This window comes from Rattus norvegicus, chromosome 13 (genome assembly GCF_021556685.1).
Source record: "Rattus norvegicus strain SHRSP/BbbUtx chromosome 13, alternate assembly SHRSP_T2T, whole genome shotgun sequence".
Lineage (NCBI taxonomy): Eukaryota > Metazoa > Chordata > Mammalia > Rodentia > Muridae > Rattus > Rattus norvegicus.
Window position 1 is genome coordinate 34,779,261 of NC_141546.1, and position 21,504 is coordinate 34,800,764.

The 21,504-nt window shown below is 44.7% G+C and overlaps 1 long non-coding RNA gene across 1 annotated transcript in view; it reads left to right on the top strand.

The window, feature by feature from the left end:
- Positions 1 to 4,931: 4,931 nt before the first annotated feature.
- The window catches only part of LOC120096233 (uncharacterized), a 37,320-nt gene continuing 20,747 nt past the window's right edge, over positions 4,932 to 21,504 (top strand). Inside the window, exon 1 of the long non-coding RNA XR_015635464.1 lies at positions 4,932 to 5,098. This is a non-coding gene — a long non-coding RNA (uncharacterized LOC120096233). The remainder of the gene's footprint in view (positions 5,099 to 21,504) is intronic.

A 21,504-nucleotide genomic window follows, 5' to 3' on the forward strand; every position in this document is an offset into this window, starting at 1 on the left:
ACAGCTGGAGCTGGCCAAGAGTTGGGCTTCCATCCCTGGAACTAATGAGAGCCCAGCAGGGATTCGGGTTGGGTCCTAGCCGGTGAAGGATGCCCCAGAGAGCCCCTGATGCAGACTAAGCAGGAAGGGGAGAGAGAGTCACCAGAAGAGGAAATGCAGAGACTAGGACAGGGAGGCACTCCATGCAAATGCATGAAGTAGCTCTCAGCAGCCAGACTGCAGGCTGAGTGAAGGGGCAAGGACTAAAAGAAACAAACAAGGTAGGATCTGGAGCAGAGACAGATGGATCAGAATAAAAGGTAAAAAGACAATGGTGGAAGGGGCTCAAAGCAAGGCTCTGCCTGTTTACCAAAATATACTAAACTATGGCTGGGGTAATTTAGTAAAGTGCCTGCTCCACAAGCAAAGGGCCTGTGTTTAGATCCCAGCACCCACATAGAAGATGCTTTGTAATGGAATCTGTAACCCCAGGACTAGAGCTGGTGGGTGGCAAAGTCAGGTACTTCTCAAGAGAGCTAGTTGCCTATCCGGGACTCTGTTTTAACACTTTAGGTGGATGACTTTGGAGATGATTCAGTGGGTAAAGTGATGGCCATGCCAGCATGAGGACCTGAGTTCAAATCCCCAGAACTCAAGCAAACCCAGATGTGATATTGTTCATCTACAATGCAGCATTCCTGCAGCAAGATGGCGGGGAGGGTGGGCAGAGATGGGAGAATCCCCAGCAGATTACCAGCTAACTAGCCTGACTTATGGAGAAGGAGGACAAACAAGCCAAGCGGCAAGGTAGAAGGCAAAGACATACGCCTGAGGTTGTCCTCTGAAGTCTGTATGTATACATGCTACATGTATACATGTAGCATATGCATGGCTACACTGTGTACACACACACATGCACACACGCACACACACTGTAAACACACAGATAAATGGTAGATATAATTAGATGATAGATGATAAATTGATAGAAGATGATAGATACATAGTAGATAAATAGATGATAAATAGATAGATGATAGATAGAAGAAAAGCAATAGATACATAGATAGCAGGAAGTGAAATCTTAACATTGACTCTGACTTTCACTTGCATATGCACACTACACACACACACACACACACTGTAAACATATAGATAAAGGGTAGATATAATTAGATGATAGGTGATAAATTGATAGAGAGATGATAAATATATAGTAGATAAATAGATGATAAATAGATAAATGATAGCTAGAAGATAAACAATAGATAAATAGCAGGAAGTGAAATCTTGACATTGACTGTCTCTTGCACACGCGCGTGCGCACACACACACACACACACACACACATAAAGACACTAAACATTGGATCTAAGACCTGATATCTGTTACTCTCAACTAGTCCGTAAATCATTCTTCCTGTCATAGAAGCCTATGGAATAGGAGAGGGGGAAGGGCAGAGTAGGTCCTAGGGACCTGGACATCATTAATCATAACCACCTCTCCCAGGACAATGCAGTTCACCGTGCAGCAGCTGGGAGTGGGAAACCCTTCCCTGGACATTCTCCACATCCTATCCCATAGCCCGGCAACACTGCTGCCAAAAATGTCACCACAGAGTAGATTTAAGGACAAAATGCACTGATTTGTTAAACGCACAATCTTTGAGATGTGCGTCTTTACACGAGAGCTGAAATCCTTGCATTGATAAATGTCTGTCTGTGCCTGCCAACCACGACCCAAAGGGTGGGGGCAAAATTTGATCCTATGAAGAAATTCCTCCTAGCTGTCTCTTAATCTGTTCTGTGATCAATAGTCATGCTGCTGAAATCCTTAAACTCTTCCTCTGATTGGCCATCCGTAGACATATGAATTCATCGCGAAGGCCAGATGCAGGGCAAGGCATTAGCTCCAGATATTATCAGGAAAGATTGCAGCTGGGGAGGTAGTGCAGTGGGTAAGAGCATTTGCTGTGCAAGCATGAGTCCAGGAGTTCGAATCCCAGCACTGGTGGGCATGGGTGCATGCAATGCCTGTAAATCCAGGACTGTGAGGCAAGGAAGTGCAAGGATCTTTGAAGTTTGCTAGCTGCCAGAGTAGCTTCAGTGAGAGACTTTATCAAGGAAATGAGAGGCAGAGTGATAAAGAAAGACACAGAACATCTCCCATGTCCCCTCACGGTCTTCACAAGTACACAGGCATACTTGAGCACACACATACGACCTGGACTCACACACCAAAGCGTCAGGGAGAATGAAAGGGTTTATTTTATTATGATATACACAGAAGGTTCTTGGTCAGCATAATAAATGACACCAGGCTCCAAACAGGGGGGCATAATTCAGATTTTCTTCCTTCATTCTTCAACAGAGCTCAAAGGCCATTGGATTTCAAGGCTGAGCAACCACATGTGTTTTTGTTTAGGATTTGCAACTGCAGTGATGTCCAGGCTGTTTCTTAGGGACCCAGCCTGTAAAGCTAAGACGAGCTTGGGTTTGCAGCAATGTTTCAATAATTTCTCCTTTCAGGAGAGCATCCTGTATCCCCAGGCAAAGACTGAGGTTTGGAGCCTGCTGGGAACCAACTATAACAAAGCCTTTGGCAACCCAGAGGATGCTCGGTCCTCTCTTGGCAGCAGTCCATCTCCTGATTTGCACATTCGTCCACTTCACTGGCTGACACACATGCCCACTTACCTATGCAAATGTAGATCCCATTGTGCAAGTCTGTTGGCATATATTTCTCACACACTCACTGAACACACACCCACGCATACCCAAGTATGTCTGCACACATATAGTGGAAAATACTGGGGCTGGAGAGATGGTTCAGTGGGCAAACGGCTCTCTGTACAAATGTGAGGACTCAAGTTCAAATCCCCAGAGCCAGTATGTGTGTGTGTGTGTGTGTGTGTGTGTGTGTGTGTGTGTGTGTGTGTCTGTAAACTCTTATGAGGGAACAGAAAGTTCTCTGGACAGTTAGCCTGGTCTACTCCACAGTGAACAAGAGACCTTCTCTTAAGCAAGATGTAAGGAGAAGAGCGATAGCTTAGGTTGTTCTCTGACCTCTCTAGTCACACCGGGGCACATGAGTATCTGAACTGACACACACTGAGGGCATAGGTACTCACAGGCACAGGTACACACATAAGTACACATGGGGCAGAGAAGTTTAAAAACCACAATAGACAACCCTCTCCAAATATTCACACACACACACACACACACACACACACACACACACACACACACACACAGAGGCACAGAGAGAGACAGAGACAGAGAGACAGAGAGACAGAGACAGAGAGACAGAGAGATAGAGACAGAGAGACAGAGATAGAGACAGAGAGACAGAGATAGAGACAGAGACACAGAGATAGAGACAGAGACACAGAGACACAGAGACAGAGACACAGAGACACAGAGACAGAGACACAGAGACAGAGAGACAGAGAGACAGAGATAGAGACAGAGACACAGAGATAGAGACAGAGAGACAGAGATAGAGACAGGGAGACAGAGATAGAGACAGATAGAGACAGAGAGACAGAGGCACAGAGAGAGACAGAGACAGAGACACAGAGACAGAGAGACAGAGACAGAGAGAACTGGCAGTTTTTAGGAGACATAATGAAAGCAACACCAGCGTGTGCTCAGCAGACTCTCTAGACACTTCATCGTATTCCTTCACAATGGGGAGTAGCAGAGTGTGGTTTGAAGAGTAACTGCAATGTGACCAGGTATGGAAATGGGGGCTACTGATACCAAGGAATGCAAGCCAGTGAATATAAGCTAATACAGACACTAGCAATTTTTTTAACCTTTATGTTTGTGTGTGATGAATGCATGTGTGTGTCTGTGTGTGTGTGTGTGTGTGTGTGTGTGTGTGTAGGTCAGAAAACAACTTAATGCCCCACAGTTCCTCCTTGTTTGAGTCAGCTTTTTTTGTTGTCTACCCTGCCTTGTGCCGTGAAGGCCAGTCTACCACCTTTGGGGGATTCCCTTGTCTCTGCCTCATGGCTGGTTATGTGAGTACTAGAATTAGACATATGCACTGTCCAGTGACTTATATGAGGTCCCAGGGATCTGAACTCAGGTTCTCATACTACACAGCAAGTGCTCTACCTACTAAGCTATCTGCCCAGGTCCCTGGCAACTTCTGAAGGTGTTGAGAGGGAATAGCGCTGAGAATGTGAGGGTCCTGTTCCATCAACGGGCCTGCACAGTTCTGGGCCTCGGTGACCTCCTAGTCTGAGGATATGATTTACTCACAGGCCTTCTGTGATGCCCAAAGAGCCCTTCCCTTATGGATTTTCTAGGTTGATGAAACCACACCTTGGAAAGGAAACAAGAATTTTGAAGCAGTTCACCAAAGACCAAACTCCCAATGTACAGACAGCCAGGGAAAGTCTTAGTGGGTTATGTTTGTTCTTACATAGTTGGCAGTGGAAATTATAATTTTCTTCAAAACAGCATTGAAGACACCTTTCAGTTTCCACTTGCCCTTCCTCCTAGGAAGGACCTCACATACCCCACCTTACACCCTGAGACCTCACAGACTCCCTGAGAGGCAGACTCTTCTACCTCTGACCCCAGGAAACAGAAAGCAAGTGTAGTTAGTTTGTTTTTGGGGGTTTTTTGGTTTTGTTTTGTTTTGTTTTGTTTTGTTTTGTTTTGTTTCTTTTTGTGTTCAAGGTTGCTCTCTCCGGCTCTCAGCTCCAGGAACTGGAGAGAGCTATCCCTAACTAGAGAAGTTGAAGTGAATGAAGCTTAGGGATGGGCTGGGATCTGGGGGTGGGAAATGAGTAGTCTGGGCCCAGAAGTGTTGCCTGGAATTCCAAAATGGGAAAAGAGACCTCAGCTGCTTTCATATGGAAATTGGCCTGGAAGCTGACTTTGTCTCTGTGAGGAACCCAAGCCAACACCAAGTTCAGTGAACCTAACACACTGTTCAATCAGCCATTGAAACCCGGCAGAAGAGCAGTCAGGGAAGGGAGGATAGGGGGCGGGGAGGGGGGCAGCAGAGGCTCCCCTTTCATCTGGGCTTGGTTCCGGAGAAGGCCAAAAGAGGAATTTACCCAGGAAGCAATCTGAAGGCAAAAGTCCCATCTAAAGTGAAGGTGAGTTTGCACTGGCTGTAAGTTAAAGAAGGGAAGAAAAGAAAGTAAGTTGGGAGGGAGCGTCCATGATCTGCAACTGACCGCGAAAGGGTAAACGTGCTCAGTGTGTCTTGGAGAAGGAAAGGCCTTGCTGGTACCCAGCTCACCCAGAGGCACATCCCTACTCTTCCGAAGATTCTTAATGCAAACATTCTTAATGCAAACATTCTTAATGCAAACGTTGACGGAATTTCTCAAGATTTCTTCTGGATTTGTGTTTGCGTCCGTCGGTCCCGTGTGTTTGTTCGGTCCTCGCGGAAAGTCGAGGAAGCACCCGCATCCACGAGAGGCTAAGGCTTTCTTAGACACTTTTTGGGGGAGACTAGTTTCCTGTCTTTTGTCCTTGATTTATTATTGCTTGTATTTGTTCCCCTCCATTTGGTTCATTTTATTCTTATTTTAAAAGAACAGCTCGCGGGGCCCTTCTATTTTCATGGAAATTGCTCGGCAATAACAATTTCAGATAGCTTGCAAAAGAATAATCATGCCAGGGCCAGTTCACCCAAGATGCTTTGCAGGCATTTCACATAACAATTTACTAATTAATGACAAATTAAATGGAATTTGGTAAGAAGAATCAGAGGTTAGAGTACCGGTATATATTATGTATAAAAAAAAAAGGCATGCAAATATCCGCGGCCCATTTGTGGTTCATCAGTGGGAAATAATAACCTCTCTACTCAGAACCCTCACAGACGGGAGGGCTGCAGCACAGGGGCACAACTTCAAATTACATATAATTCTAATTTTTAACTGTCTTAGATTATACATTGTGCCTCCATTTTACAAATACAATGACTTAGTCTTCCTTGTTTTAATAGTTTAGAATTATGGAAATTCACCTACACTTTGTTGCTTATATTAAGTGCATATAGGAGCCTGGAAGTAATGTTTGGGAAAGTTTTTACTACTGTTCTTGTTAGCTTTGACTGTCAACTTGGCACAACCTAGGGTCACCTGAGAGAGGAGCCTCAAAAGAGGGATTACTCCGATAAGATCGGCTGAGGGTTGTCATGATTGTTGATTGATTTAGAAAGCGTAAGCTCACTCTGGGCAGCACTTTTTCCTGGAATAGTGGCCCTGTGCTGGGTAAGAAGTTGGCTAAGCATGCGCTTACGGTCTCTACTTCAAGTTCCTGCCTGAGCTCCTGTCCTGACTTCCCCAGTGATGGGCTGTGAGCTAGAAATATAAACTAAAGATATCCTTTCTTCCCTTAAGTTGCTTTCAGTCAGAGTGTTTTATCACAGGGACATAATAAAACCAGAGCAATCACTCATTCCAATCTCCTACAGTAGGTACTAGAAAACTACAGGCTTTCTGCTTTTGCAAATAAAGCTTTATTGGAATGCAGCTATATGCATTTACTTATAGATTGCTTAGGTAGGGCTGCTTTTGAATTACTAATGCCGAATTGTCGTGGATATATTACATATTTTTTTAAAGATTTATTTTATGTATATGAGTACACTGTAGCTGTCTTCAGACACACCAGAAGAGGGCATCAGATTCCATTACAGTTGGTTGTGAGCCACCATGTGGTTGCTGGGATTTGAACTCAGGACCTCTGGAAGAGCAGTCGGTGCTCTTAACCGCTGAGCCACCTCTCCAGCCCCAGGGATATTTGAAGCACAGAATAACTACAGCATCTCTAATCTGGCCCTTAGTAGAGAAAACTTACTACTTGTTTCATAGGAAAAGCTGGAGTGAAAAAAATATTTTTAATGAAGAGCAAATAAAACCTTTTTAAATTTTTTTCATGTTCCCCTTCCTCCCCTTCCCATCTCCTTTCCTACCCAGGTCCCTCCCTCCCCCACCCAACGATTGCCATGATTGCTTTCTTCCCCCTCCCAAATGGAATTGAGGCATCCTCACTTGGGCCCTTTGGCTTGGTAGCCTTCCTGAGTTCTGTGACTTGTATGCTGGGTATTCTGTACTGTTCTGGCTAATAGCCACTTATTAGTGAGTACATATCTTTCATGTCCTTTTGGGTCTGAGTTATCTCACTCAGAATGATATCTCCTACTTCCATCCATTTGCCTGAAAAACTCATGACATCCTCGTTTTTTTTTTTTTTCCTATTCTTTTTTTTTTTCGGAGCTGGGGATCGAACCCAGGGCCTTGAGCTTGCTAGGCAAGTGCTCTACCACTAAGCCAAATCCCCAACCCCCGTCCTCGTTCTTAATAGCAGAGTAGTTTTCCATTGTGTAAATGAACCACACTTTCTGTGTTCATTCTTTCCTTGTGGGACATTTGGGTTGTTCCCAGCTTCTGGCTATCACAAATAAGGCTGCTATGAACATGCCCCTGTGACATGGTGGGGCATCTTTTTGGTATGTGCCCAAGAGTGGTATAGCTGGGTCTTCAGGTAGATCTATTTCCAACTTTCTGAGGAACCTCTAGACTGATTTCCAGAGTGGTTTGACCAGTTTGCAATCCCACCAGCAAAGGAGGAGTGTTCCATTTTCACGGCTCATCAACATGTGCTGTCACCTGAGGTTTTGACTTTAGCCATTCTGATTGGTGTGGGGTGAAATCTCAGGGTCATTTTGATTTGCATTTCCCTGATCCCTAAGGACTTTGAACATTTCTTCAAGTGCTTCTCAACTATTTGAGATCTCTCTGTTGTGAATTCTCTGTTTAGTTCTATCCCCCATTTTTTGATTGGGTTGTTTGGTTTCTTGGTGGTGAGCTTCTTGAGTTCTTTATGTATTTTGGATATTAACCCTCTATCAGATGTGGGGTTAGTGGGATTTTTTCCCCCTATCTGTAGGATGCCGATTCGTCTTATTGGCAATGTTTTTGCCTTACAGGAGCTTTCCAGTTTCATGAGGTCCCCTTTATCAATTCTTTTTTTTTTGAATGTAATATGCAAAGGCGAGGTTTATTACGAAGATCTATTACGGAGATCTCCGGGCCGACACGTATCCCACCCAAGAGACAGAGGTGTGTCGGTCGACCCCCTTTATCAATTCTTGATCTTAAGAGTGTGAGCCATTGGAGTTCTGTTTAGAAAGCTTTCCTCTGTGCCAATGAGTTCGAGGCTCTTTTCCACTTTCTCTTCTATGAGATTCAGTGAAAACCTTTTAATAAAAAATAAGAAATTTAACAAGAAATTAAAAGATGCACTATTATCCTTAAAAGTTCATAAATGCTTCATGTTCATAAATGATTCAACAAATCTCCCAAACATTCTTCTTTACTTAATGCACATAGGTATCTCTCTCTCTCTCTCTCTCTCTCTCTCTCTCTCTCTCTCTCTCTCTCTCTCTCTCCCCCTCCCTCCCTCCTTCCCTCCCTCCCTCTCTTCCTCCTTTCCTCTCTCTCTCCCTTCCTCTCTCTCTCCCTCCCTCCCTCCCTCTCTCCCCCCTCTCTCTGAGTGTGTGTGTGTGTGTGTGTGTGTGTGTACACGTATGTGTGGTGATTTTCTTCTCTCTTCTTCCTTTCTGTAGCCCAGCCAATGGGCAGCTCCTCTGAAGAGGACAAAAGCCACAAGATGTACCCCCTTGTTCATGAGTGGCAAAGCTATTATGGGGGTAACCAATCAGTTTGTGCTTAGATTTGAAGCTAGCTCCACAAGCAGGAATTCACATCTAGCATTGTAAATTCAACCTGGTCAAAAGTCCACTGCTGGTAAGGTGATAGACCCTAAAACAAGCAGACAAAAAAAAAAAAGAGTAAAGCAAAGGAAGAAAAAGAAAGCACAGACCAGCCTAATACAGGAAAAACTTCAGGATTGAAGTATGTTTGTCATCTATGGAGGCATAGGTTTCCCATGTCAAATGAGACTGGTTTAGATGTACATCAGTTAATCCATGTTTACTATGTGCTATGTCTAACTTTGTGAGACAAAATATCTATTTGGACTTCCTTTCCAGATTTTTTTTCTACCATGGCAGCTCTGTGGCAGATTAGAAAAAGGAGACGCAAATTTGCCAAGCCCTCAGTTCAGGTGTCCCACAGCAATCCCTCCTTCTCATCTTACAAGACTTCCTTGCTGACACAAGTTACAGGCAGTCCATAGTAGAGCACCTCAGTTAGTTAGATGGATGGATAGATAGATAGATAGATAGATAGATAGATAGATAGATAGATAGATAGATAGATAGATAGCTTGCTAGTTTGATAGTTGGTTAATGTTGGTATGTGTGGGGGAGTGACTCAGGTTTCCCTACTTTTCTCAGGCACTACAAAAAGTTCCTGACATAAAGCAACTTCTAAGGAAGAGGGGTTGCTTTGAGCTCATTGGTGTGGAGAGTTCAGCCATGATCCAGTGCCCTCAAAAAACTTTATTAAGAAAGCAAAGCTTTGTGTCGCTCCAGGCCTGGGACAAGGCAATGCACACCACTGTGGAGCTACCGATGGGGAAAAGCTGATCACCTTGTTGCCAGGGAGCCAAAAAGAGGGAAGGAGACTGAGGCACCCTTTTAAGATACTTTGCAAAGGGAACACCTCAATAGCAGATGCTCATACACGAGATCTCACCTCAGAGTTTCCACCACTTCCAAATGCCACTGTAGGGAGTAAGCCTCTGGTATTTGGGGGAAATATTCCAAACTCTAGTGGTGAAGAAGCAGAAATCCATCGTCAGGAGCACAGACACTGGAAGAAAGGAGGGTTTGTGCCTTTGTTTGTTTGTAGTAGGGTCTCAGGTAGCCCAAGCTGGTCTCAAACTCACTATGTAGCTGAGGACATTGGACTTCAGACCCTCCTGCCTGACTCTCAAGCCCTGCACCACTCTGCCTGGTTTAGTTTAATGCTGTGCTGAAACCCAGGGGTCCCAACAAGCTAGGCAGGCATTCTAGCAACAGAGCCACACCCACGGCCTTTTAAGATCCACAAGTACTTATTTCAAAATAAGTATTTGCTGGGAAAAGCTGAGTAGCTGTTTGATTCCTAACTCACCAATGACACCCTTCCTCATACCCAGGCCCTAAATCTTGACTGGTCAGCTGACAGTTGAAAAGGCTAAGGAAACTGTAACTATGCCTTAGAGGGTGGCTGTCTGATGAGGCTAGCAGACAAATAACCTTCCATTTCAAGGGCTGAAGAGAGATGGCTCAGCTGTTAAGAGCACTTGCTCATTTTGCAGAGGATTGGAGTTCTGTTCTCATCGCCCTAGCTGAGAAGTTCACAAATGCTTGTACTTCCAGGTCCAAGGAAGCTCGTGTCTCAGTCCTCCATGAACACCAGCATTCACACAGATATAGGCATAAGTAAAAAATAAAAGTAACCTTCAAAAAAATCCTGTCTGTTAGAATGGACTTATGGATTGCTCGGGTAACATCAAATGACCAATGGCAATTTCCTGACTGGCTTACTTCCTGAGAACAGCCTCTGAAGTACCTAGTAGTTTTCCTTCATTCACTACCTGTCTGTAGCCCGCAGACTTTGTGCTAATTGTTGTTGAAAAGGCTAGGACTCAAGACAGGCAGATTTGACTTTCAAATGCATCATGTATTAGCCTGTTTATCTTGAGAAAAAAAGTCTCTTTGTCCGTGTGTGTCTCCACCTGTTCCACCGACAAAACTAAATAGTGCTGTAAGAAATGGGGCTGAGGAGAAGGCAAGGTTGTTAAAGTGCCTCTCGTGCAAGTGTAAAGACGTGAGTTCGGATCCCTAGAACCCTTGTAAATGGTGGGTAGCTGTACCAATGAGTAAAGTGGAAAAACTAATGGAAGAAGACCCCATTCATAAAACGTGGGCTTCCAGACATGCATGTACACACACTTGTACCCGCATGTAAACAATCATACACATATATGCTCATCACCTGTCACACACAAATGGAAAAAGAAATAAGGATTAGTAGACATAAATACAAAACTTCTTCAATGTTGACGTACATTGAACACTCAATAAATGTTGATGGCTACTACTGTTGATTGTAGTAGATTATGACCAGACTTACAATGGAGTCCGGCTTGAATTTGAATTGAGGGATAAGTAGAAATTGGGGAACAGTCTCATAGGATAACAGACAAAGACATACAATACTGTGTATCATTTGGTTGAAGAATAACTAGACACTTGGCTGGGCTCTCTTCTCTTTAAATCCAATCTCTTTCCAAAGGTTCAGGAAATAAAGTAGGGAAAGATCCTTAGGCAGATGTGCGAGCACTTTGCATGTCTGTTCGAGGGGTTCTCTGGTGTTTTTTGAGCAGACAATTGAAGGCAACAGGAGAGGCAGACAAAATGAAAACCAAACAATATATTAGGGAACCTGGTTGTGTAGCCCAGTGAATGGACGAGAGAGTAGCCAGAAGGAGGGGGTCATAGGAGATGAGAACTTGGGCCTGTCTTGTACACTCGGAGTGATTTGAAATTTCAACCAGTGGTTCTTCTATTTTTAAGTGTTTAGTTAACATGTGTTAATTCCACACAATGGATTTCATTATAACATTTGCATGCATACAAATGTATTTTGATCATATTCACTTCATTACCCCCTATTGTCTCCCTTCCCCTGTCCCGGATCCCCTTTCTATTTCCAGCTAGTCTTCTCCCTTTACAGTCTAGACTTCTGCATGAGAGCTTACATGCTTAATTAGGGTTACTTGGAGGAGTATCAGCAAGGCATTATTGACAGGACCGTGGGCAACATACCAGTCACTACTCCACTAAAGAACCTACACACACACACACACACACACACACACACACACACACACACACACACACTCCCACCCCTAACCCTCTAGCCACCACTGACTGCCTGTGAATTCCAAGGGAGGGATTACGTATTGTGAGTCCCTCCCCAACTCCAGCAGGAGAGTCCTGTGCCCAATGTTGTGCCGATGACTACAGATTTTTAACCCTCCTGCTATGGGAACATGAACTCTACTTCCCCTCCCCTTGAAAACGGTTCCATCTCAGTGACTAACCTTTAACGCTGGGCTGTGAGCAGATAGGTCACGACAGAACTTTCGGGGCTAGGACAGGATAAACAGTATTCTTCCTTGCCTGCCCTTTCTTTCTTAGGCTTCTTATGATTTAGAACTCAGCTGCAAGGCATGAGAAAGCCGAATTACCCCACAGATAGGCCACGGGGTTTGCTCACTCCAGCCCCAGCAGCAGTCCTAGGTGATAACCAGTATCAGCCTCAGACCTGTGAATCAGACAATCCCTAGAGGACCCCACCATCAGCAGCAGTCAACCTTCGCCTCCCCCACTTGGAGGCACTCGGAGCCAGACCAACGCTCTTCAGTCAGTTTTGCCTAATCTGCTGTTTTCGAGTAAAATAAATATTGTTGATATTTTTAGTCGCTGGCTTTGGGGGTGTTTTGTTACCCAGTGGAGGGTAACTTGAAGCAGCTGTTGTAGATGCCGGGGAGGCGTCACGCAAGCTGTTTATGCTTATGCATTTTCAGAAGGCATGATCTGGAAATCAAAATATTTGGACTGAACGTTCCCTACCCCATCACCCTCTCCGTTTTCTTACCGGCATTTATCACGATTGGCTATTGTAGTCTTCATTTGCTCCTGTATTGATTTATTTGGTGTGTGTTTGTTTTATTTCTTCCTCTCCCATTAGGATAGAAGCCCCTTAGTCTCCCTGATCTTGTTCATCCTCCTCACTGCTATATCTGCTTACCCATCCTAGGGCCTGGCACATCATGATCACGTTGTAAACGTTTGTGGGATAATGAACAAGCAGATAAACACCATGGAACTTGGACGTGTCCAATTTCATTGCACAGAAACCACGTTCAGAAAGCATGTGCCCAAGTTTTTAAAAAGAGAAAGAAAGAAAGAAAAAAATACTCATACAATTTAGGTCTGCAAACGGAGGGGATGATTTCCCCTTTTTGTTTATTCATTGCCTGTGTATGTAAATGTGTGGAGCGCATGGATGGACGTGTGTTTGAATGTGTGCACATGTGGGTGAGTGCACATGTGTGTGCACAGGTGTATACGAGCATGGGTGTGGAGCCCCAAGGTTTACATTTGGTGTCTTCCTCAATCACTTTCCACCTTATCTAATGAGGCAAAGTCTCTCATCTGACCCAGAGTGTCCTTTCAGTTAGCTAGCTAGCCAACTTACTCCTGGGACCCTTATCTCTGACTCCTGTAAGCTGGGATTGCAAGTAGACCAACCATCACATCCACCCAACATTAATGTGGGTTTCAAAGACACTAACTCCAATCCTTATTTTGTGTAGGATGTGCGCTGAGCATCTCCTCAGCCTGTGTTCATTTTTTTCTGTTATGAACTGGACCTAAGCAGTCCATGCTGGTGTTGAGATGCCCACTTTAGCGGGGTTCACAGAAAAGGAATCATCTTTGGGTCCCTACTCTGACAAGCACGGATGTCCTCAATCTCATCAGAGCACAGTAGGTCCACAGGCAGACAGCCCCACTCGCCATCAAGGGAGCACTATACAAGCTTACACAAGCTTACGACTTTATCTCTCTAGTCACAGTGTTAAAGGGAAATAACCAAGCTATAACTTTGGGTCACACACACACACACACACACACACACACACACGCACGCACAAGCACACACACAAGTGCATGCATGATCCTCAGTCCTCTAGCATCGAAAAGCACAGATATTTTTTATCATTCCAAAGTCTGGAAAGTTCAGGATCAAGGTACTAGAGATCTAAAGCCCAGAGAGAATCAGCTATAACTCACTGTGTATCATCACGTCTCAGAATAGACCTCGTAGTTCTGGGACCTCTTACAAGGGCTGGGACCCCACTCATAAGGGCCCTATCCTTGTAATTCTCTTGCCTCTGCCTCCTTCAGCAAACTCTGCAAGCTTGTACCACCTGCAAAATCCATTCTCATAACCAAATAATTCCTAAATACTTCATCTTCTAATATAATCATATTTGTGATTGAGTTTTAATAAATGTATAGTAGCAGAGATTCAAACTATAGTTTCCACTCCTGTAGTTGTTTAACAAACTCTTCCTGCTCTCACTCTCTACGTAGATAAGTGGTATCTGTACATGTATGTGCATCATGTTACACAGAGATATTTAAATGTGTGTGCATGCACAGGCACGTACCGTGACACCCTTGTGGAAGCCAGAGGATGACTTTTGTGTGTTGATCCTCTCCTTCCACCCTGTGTGTCCCTAGGATCGAACTCAAGTTGTCAGACTTGGTGGCAAGGATCTTTACCTGCTGGATCATCTTACCTGACCATCTACCCTCTCATATGGAACATATACTGTACATGACAAGATAAAAACTATAAGCACATGGGAAGAGAAAGGGGTTATTTACTTGAGAATCTGGTTGAAGCCTCTACCAGCATAGAACCATCAGTTCTGACAATTAACAATATATACCTAAAGCCTTTCTCCTTTCCCAATTACAGATCTATAACTTTCTAGAAATCTCATTAGAAACCACTCGCACAATCCTCGTGGCTTCTGGTTTTATCATATCAGACTGATAGATACCTCACCCAAGGTACCACCCTATACTCTCACTTTTGAAGAGAGAAATGGCAAAAAGAACAGGTGTTTTTAGCAACCCTTTTGAGGTGTCATCTGAAAGTCACCCAAATGTGGCTAGCACTAAGGCACTTAATTGTGACTCTCCTTTGGGGACCCTTCACCCACACTTGGATGTGCCTTATTCTTCCCCTTGACCACTGTGCTTAAAACAGGTTTCTGTTTTGTCCTGTTTTTAAATAAGTTGTGCCTCTCTCATTGAGAATCCCACTCTCATGCTCCGAGGTGGAATTTTTGGTCTTTCTTTGATCACCTTTCTTTCTATTTTTAATAAACTCTATTCTAACTTTATAATGGCTTGTTCTGGAGTCCTTTATTTCTGGAAGCCAAGGATCTAGTTTTACCTAAGGAACTGTCCCTGAAAGATTAAAGGACGTCCACTTGCCTGGCTGCAGGCTCCACTGTGGAGCTGCCCCTCTCTGCATGAGGCTGCAGAAACACTACATGGGTACTACACAGCCGAGGGTAGTGTGTGCACAGTCTATTGGAAAATAAGCAGGACCCAGCTCTCTCTGAAGAGAAGGGTAAAGGACTTGAGAACTCTCAGGGACGTTGAGTACCTAGCCATGTGGCCAAGGATTTGTGGTCACATAAAGGCCTGGACAGACCCCCATGGGCGGGCCCACCATTAAAGGCATCCTTCATCCCAACTTCTTCAACACAAGGTCTCTCCCTTCTCCCCAACTTTAGTCATCTTTGCCTTGGGCCCAAAAAGAGTACTTGAGACTTAGAAGGAAGCTCTCATTTGATTTCCAAAAGTTCTCATGATCTGGGGCCCAGGGAAGACAGCACCATGCCTTTTTGGAACCCGTAGCTTTCTCCTCCTAGCTTTCTCCTCCTTTGTAGAAAAAGCTGAGGTTGGAGCAAGGAGTTCACCAATGACAGGCCCCAAATCAATTTTAACTGGATACTCCTGGCAGGATAAAATGTTTGTGTTGTAATATTGTCTCCATAAAAGGTACTGTAGTATTTAAAAACCAGGATCGATCCCTCAGTGAGTGTCATAAATCCTCACGGGATTTGAAACCCTGACCACAGAGGACAGGGCAGGATGCTATCCATCTTTCTATTTCCTAGGCCACCCACAGGAGAAGGGCCCGAGGTTCCACCCAATGTCAAAGAGAGATGCTAGAATTCCCCAGTGTCACAGAAGAACTGGAGAAAAACTGTTGGAACTAAGGAATCGAAATACGAGGGGAGATCGCCCCCTTACTTTTATTAGGCCTTGTTCAGAATCAATACAAGCCCCAGGGCCCAGGATGCTTCGCACTGAAAGGGAGTACATGCTTTCCCTCCTAAAAGGAAATCAGGCCCCTTAAGTAAAACAGATGTTAGCGCTGAGCTCCCAGCCCCCTCCGGCTTCCACTAGTCCCAGCTATTGTCAGAGGCACAGAAAAAGCTCTCCCAGAAACCCAAGATTTCGAGTTTAGTAGAATTGTGAGCCCCATCTCCTTCCTTAGCTCACAGAAGTGTTCCTTTCTGTTTACCAGGAAGAGAACTGGGGGTTGGGGGAGACTGAGGGGAGGAGGCAGCCAGACTGTTCGCAGAGGATTTGGAGATACAGCGGAGACTGAATGGAGAAGATTTTCATTTCCTGTGTTATGCGGCGCAAATAATATCAGTATGAAAAACCTGGCAGGGAGATGGGAGATAGCAGTTTTTACATTGATAAGTATTTGTTCATTTCCTAACAACAAAAAGAAATATAAATCTCTCCAGAAATTAAATAGCCTGGCTTGTTGGAGCACTTTTTTTTTTTGTGGGGCTGCTGCGTGCGGGGCTGGCTCCCTTTCTGGGCCCCCGCGCAGATAATCGAGGCTAGGCTATCACCTGGGATCACGCGGGCTGTGGGGGCCCAGCTCGCAGGGCCCAAGTCTCCTACTTTTTTTTTTTTCCCTGTCACTTATTTTCTCGGCGGGCCCGATTTGCATTTTAATGGAAGTAGTTTATAGACTTCTCTGCAGCCTTTGCCGAGCCACAAGTGGCATCATTAAGTGAGCTAAGCCGGATTAATGCCGATAGTAAAGTCAGATAATACAATAACAGCGGCCTCCATTCCATTTGCATTAGGTGAGGAACGCGGGGCTGCCTGGTGCCTAGCGATAATTTGTAAGCGCGATATGTTGTACTTGAGAGGATAAGATTAAATTTAGTGGGTTTAACTGTCATCCCGGTAAGTCAATTACTTCATCTTTTCAGCCTTTGAATTTCTTTTATAAATAAAATAAATGGAATATTGAGCTGCTCCCGCAGCCATTTCGAGCTCCCATGAAGAATTACACAGGCTGGGCCAAATAAATAAATAAATAAAAAGGCTTCGGATTGAGCTCCATAAACAAAATATAAACTCCATTCAGGTACCAATGTGGCGGCAGCCCCGAAATATTGTCCGTCTCTCATATCACAAGCATGACGGATTCCATTGTGGCTTCAGTTTTTCCATAATAGGAAATATTTATGTCGCGCCTGGGTCTTTTCTATCCCTATCCTCCCATTGTAGGAGGCAAACACAAGCAGACACAGCCATGGGCTTCCTACCTACCCCTCCTTCCCTCCCCTGTCTTTTCTTGCCCCAATGCTAAGTATTTAGCGATCTGGAGGATAGGAAGGAAGCCCCATGACCCAGGGGCTCGCATCCAATTTCCAGGGCGCCTCAGATAAACGGGAACAACTTCCTTCCCATCTTCCTCTTCCGGACCATGGACTAGGGCCCTGGAGATGGATTTTCTGCTAAAGAGTTGAGCTAGGGAAATCATGATAGGTTCTTAGAGAAGCTGGGAGGGGGGATGAAGCTACAGGACAACAAAGAGAAAAAGAACTGTCAAGAAGGAAGAAAGGAAGGAAGGGCTATAGTAAAAGACAGGAAGAAGAAATGGAGGGAAGGGACAGAAAGAAGGCAGGGTGAAGTACTAGGGGATAGAGACAGACACAGGAAGGAAAGGAGAAAGAGGGAGAGAGAAAGGAAGGAAAGATACAGAAAGAGAAGAATCAAGCATTCAAAACCTGCTGGCAGGCGCCAATCAGTAAGAGACATCTTTAAGAGATTCAGATCTATTGGCCTCCTAGTACTCTAAGAGACATGCTCACTAAGGACAAAACAAAACCCAACAAAATAACAAAGACAATGGCATGAATACATAAATAAGCAAGTAGGTGAAGAGCTAGAGAGGCAAAAGGCAGAATCTGTGTGGCCTCCAATTTGATAGGTAGCCAAGGATTGACCTTGGACTTCTGACCACCCCTCCCCCTCACCTCCCAAGGTATTGCTAAAAAACTGACGACAATATTGCCTGTATTTAAAGCATTGTCTATTGCACTGTGTGTATATGTGCATGCATATGCATTTTGATGCACACATGCATGTGGAGGGCAGAGTGGGTGTCAGATGTCTTCTGTCTCCTTCACCTTAGGTGGTCAGGCAGGGTTTCTCACCCAGACTGAAGCTCGCCATTTTTAAGTCACGTGTTCTGACCAGGGAGCCCCCATAATCCTCGTGACCCTCCTCCGAATGCCGGAGTCACAGACAGGTGTGCCCACGTTTGGCTTGCATGTGCCTGCTGGGGCTTTGAACACGGTTCCTTTCACTTTCACAGCCAACTCTCACCTGACGTGCTATTTGACCAATCAAATGTCTATTACGTCTGATAGCGTTTTGATATCTAAGGCATCGTCTTTGTCGATGCTGAGTCCTCCAGAAGCCGTTTACAGAGGCCACAATCAGGAATCCTGAGCCAGTAAATAGAAATCGTAATGAGAGGGGTCTGCGTGTGTGCATGTGTGTCTCTCTGACTTCATTCCAAAGCCAAAGATATAAATGACTTTTAGATTGTCCCTTGTTTTGTATTATCCACGCCTCTGCCCTTCACTAGTGCAGATAATCGAGAGCTCACTGTACTGTGATTAATTATATGGCCAGGGCTGACAGCCAAGAGTCACCGAGAGCAGAGGATTTCAGGTCTTTCCAAAGGTGGAAGGATTCTGTTTGCCCCTTCCACTGTTTCATTGGTTCTGGCCTTGACCAAGTGTCACTCTGTGCCAGGCTTCCTACCTTTTACCTATAACCTTCTGTGTAACCCTCTGAGCATGGCATGCCTAGACACTGAGGACTTACATTGTCTCCATCTCAGAATGAAGCAAACAGAGGTCAGAGAGGTAATGATCTTCCTGTTCCCAAGTTAGAAAGACTCACAAACATCCAATAAGATACCATCAGTGAATTGATCTGGGACTTCCGTGTATTGTCCAAGAACCACAGACACTAAATGTATTTCGTTTCATTACTGTAGTGTCCCTTTAATGGCTTCAACCCCGAACCTCACATGTTTCATAGGTTTTTCATGTAGATAGCATGAAGTCTGACGGCTGACCAGTAAAGCAAACTTTGATCTTTCGGGACTATGTTCAAGCACAAGCCTCAGCTGTCGGCTAAGGATGTTGCTGGTTGCTTAGGTGGCAGTGGCCACATGTTCCCTTTCAACCCTCTTATTTGTGTGTGTGTGTGTGTGTGTGTGTGTGTGTGTGTGTGTGTGTGTTGCATGCTCACATAGAAACTAGAAGTTGGACTTCAGTGTCTTCTCTTTTATTTCTCTACCTTATTTTATTTGGAGACACGGTCTTTAAGCCAGGAGCTCACCCACAGGCTGGATTGGTTAAGACTGGCCGCTCTGGCAAGCACCGGAGAACCTCCTATGTCTGTGCAGTGCTGGGATTAGCTCTCCCAAGCTTGGCTGTTCACATGGGTGGTGCAGATCCTCACGCTTGTGAAGAAATCACTTCACTGGCTGAGCCATCTCCATAGCCCACCTGTCCCCAGTGAGTGCTTGTCCTTAGCAAGGGGGAGAAAAGGTACCAGCCATACCCTGAACATACCCTGCCCAAGTCCAAGAGATTAGCACTTTTATTTCTTGGCACAGAGGGGAGCCTGGGGACTAGGAAATGAAGAGGGCTCAAAGTCACCTGTGCCGTGTGGGCCTCAGAGTTCACACTCCTCCAGCTCCGTGGAAGCCCAGCACAGATCCACAGTAGTATTTACACAATGCCAGTGAACTTCACAAGATGTCAGCCTGTGTCTGTGTTACGTCACGAAGCTGGGCAGTGGGTTTTTTGGGCCATTATCCCGAGAATTCAGGTCTTCTGTGAATTATTCTCTGACTGAGTCAAAACAAGCAAATAAGCTTTCGTGTTGCTTGTTTGAGGCCTAAATATTCCTCACTTTTTATCTCTAATGCTACCATTTCACATTTTCTCACTCTTATTCCTACCTCTATACTAGTCCTAGGTGTGGTTTAAAAGCCATCCCATGGAAGAAAAGTTTCTTTAAGTGACCTTAAATTGCCCGTTTCTGTATCTCAGTGTTGTGCTTATACGTTCTTAGCTGCACATATACTCTCCTGTGCGCGCGCGCGCGCGCACACACACACACACACACACACACACACACACGCTCTTTCTATCGCTTTTCAATTATATTTTATTTACTTGCTGAGGGTGAAGTGTGTGGGCATGCCACTTGAGTTCCCCAAATCAAACTCAAATCATCAGATTTGACAGCAAATGTCCTTACCCGCTGAGCCATTCCGTCAGAGTTATTTCAATTTTTCTTTAATTAATTATCGCTGTATGTTCTCAAGATATGTGTGAATGCAGGCGCAAGTATAATATGGTGTGTGTGTAGAGGTCTAAAGACACCTTCTGGGAGTCTGATCTCTCCTTCCCACCATGAGTTCTGAGACTTAAACACAGGTCATCAAATTTACTTATCAAGAACCTTTACCCATTAAGCTGCCTGGCTAGAGCTTTTTATGATCATCACTACTACTTAAATTTTGTTTTCCCCACAACTAATGAGAAAAATCTCATCAACATGTACCCCATTGTAGAGTCTTCTCATGAATTGGAGGGAAATTACTTTACTAATTTATTTTTGTGTACACACACACACACACACACACACACACACACACAGTGCCACAGTAAAACAGAATTAAATGGACTCCATCATTTTAGAGCTCAGTTCCACGAATAGCTTGCCCCCCGGCTGTTTTATTACCACTCAGTCTCACGAAACCCTTCTAAAGAGCTGACATTACAGTTTTTCATTTCATCCTCAGGAACATTCTTCTAATAATAATATTTCCCAATGCCGACACCGTTTTGAGGTTTGCTTCTGTGAGAGGTGGGAGTGTTAATCCGCGTCCCAAGCCTGCGTGTTCCTGCAGATATCAGTGTCCCATTTTCTCTAAAATTAGCAATGTCACGCAAGCTTTCCGATGCTGTAATTACAACAGCAACAGACCAGAAAAGCTCCCAACACCCACCCTATCTTGGGACCAGCCATCTGCAAATTCAGGTTTTCCTTTCCTTTTCTTTTTTCGTGTGTATGTATGTGCAGTGTATGCATCCATACGTTTGCATGTGTATGGGCGCTCATGTTAGCTCATCTGCAGACTAAGTTTAGGTGCCTTCCTTGATCGCTCTCTGCTTTATACACTGAGGCATGTTCTCTCACTTGGAACCTAGAGCCACCAAACCACTGTCCCAGCCCCACCTCTCTCCCTTTCACTTCTGCCTCTCACAATTGCCCTCTGCTTGAGTTCTAGTCTCTTAATCTCCCAACACAATGCAAGTTAGGCCTCCTTAATGCGTCATTACTATCGGCTGACTGAATGTGTCAGTGCCTGAACCAACATTGACTTCCTACCTTCTCTTTGAGGTACCAGGTCACAAATTGAGTTAGTAGATACCATGGACTCAAGAAATACCGCTGAAATCTTACAGGAAGCAAAGAGAACAGCCATCTGTAGAGATGTGGAAAAAGCTGAGGCATATCCTTCCCCTAGATACATGCCCTGTTTCTCTGGCTTAGAATGCCCAAAATATCAGCTCCTTGGGCTTAAAG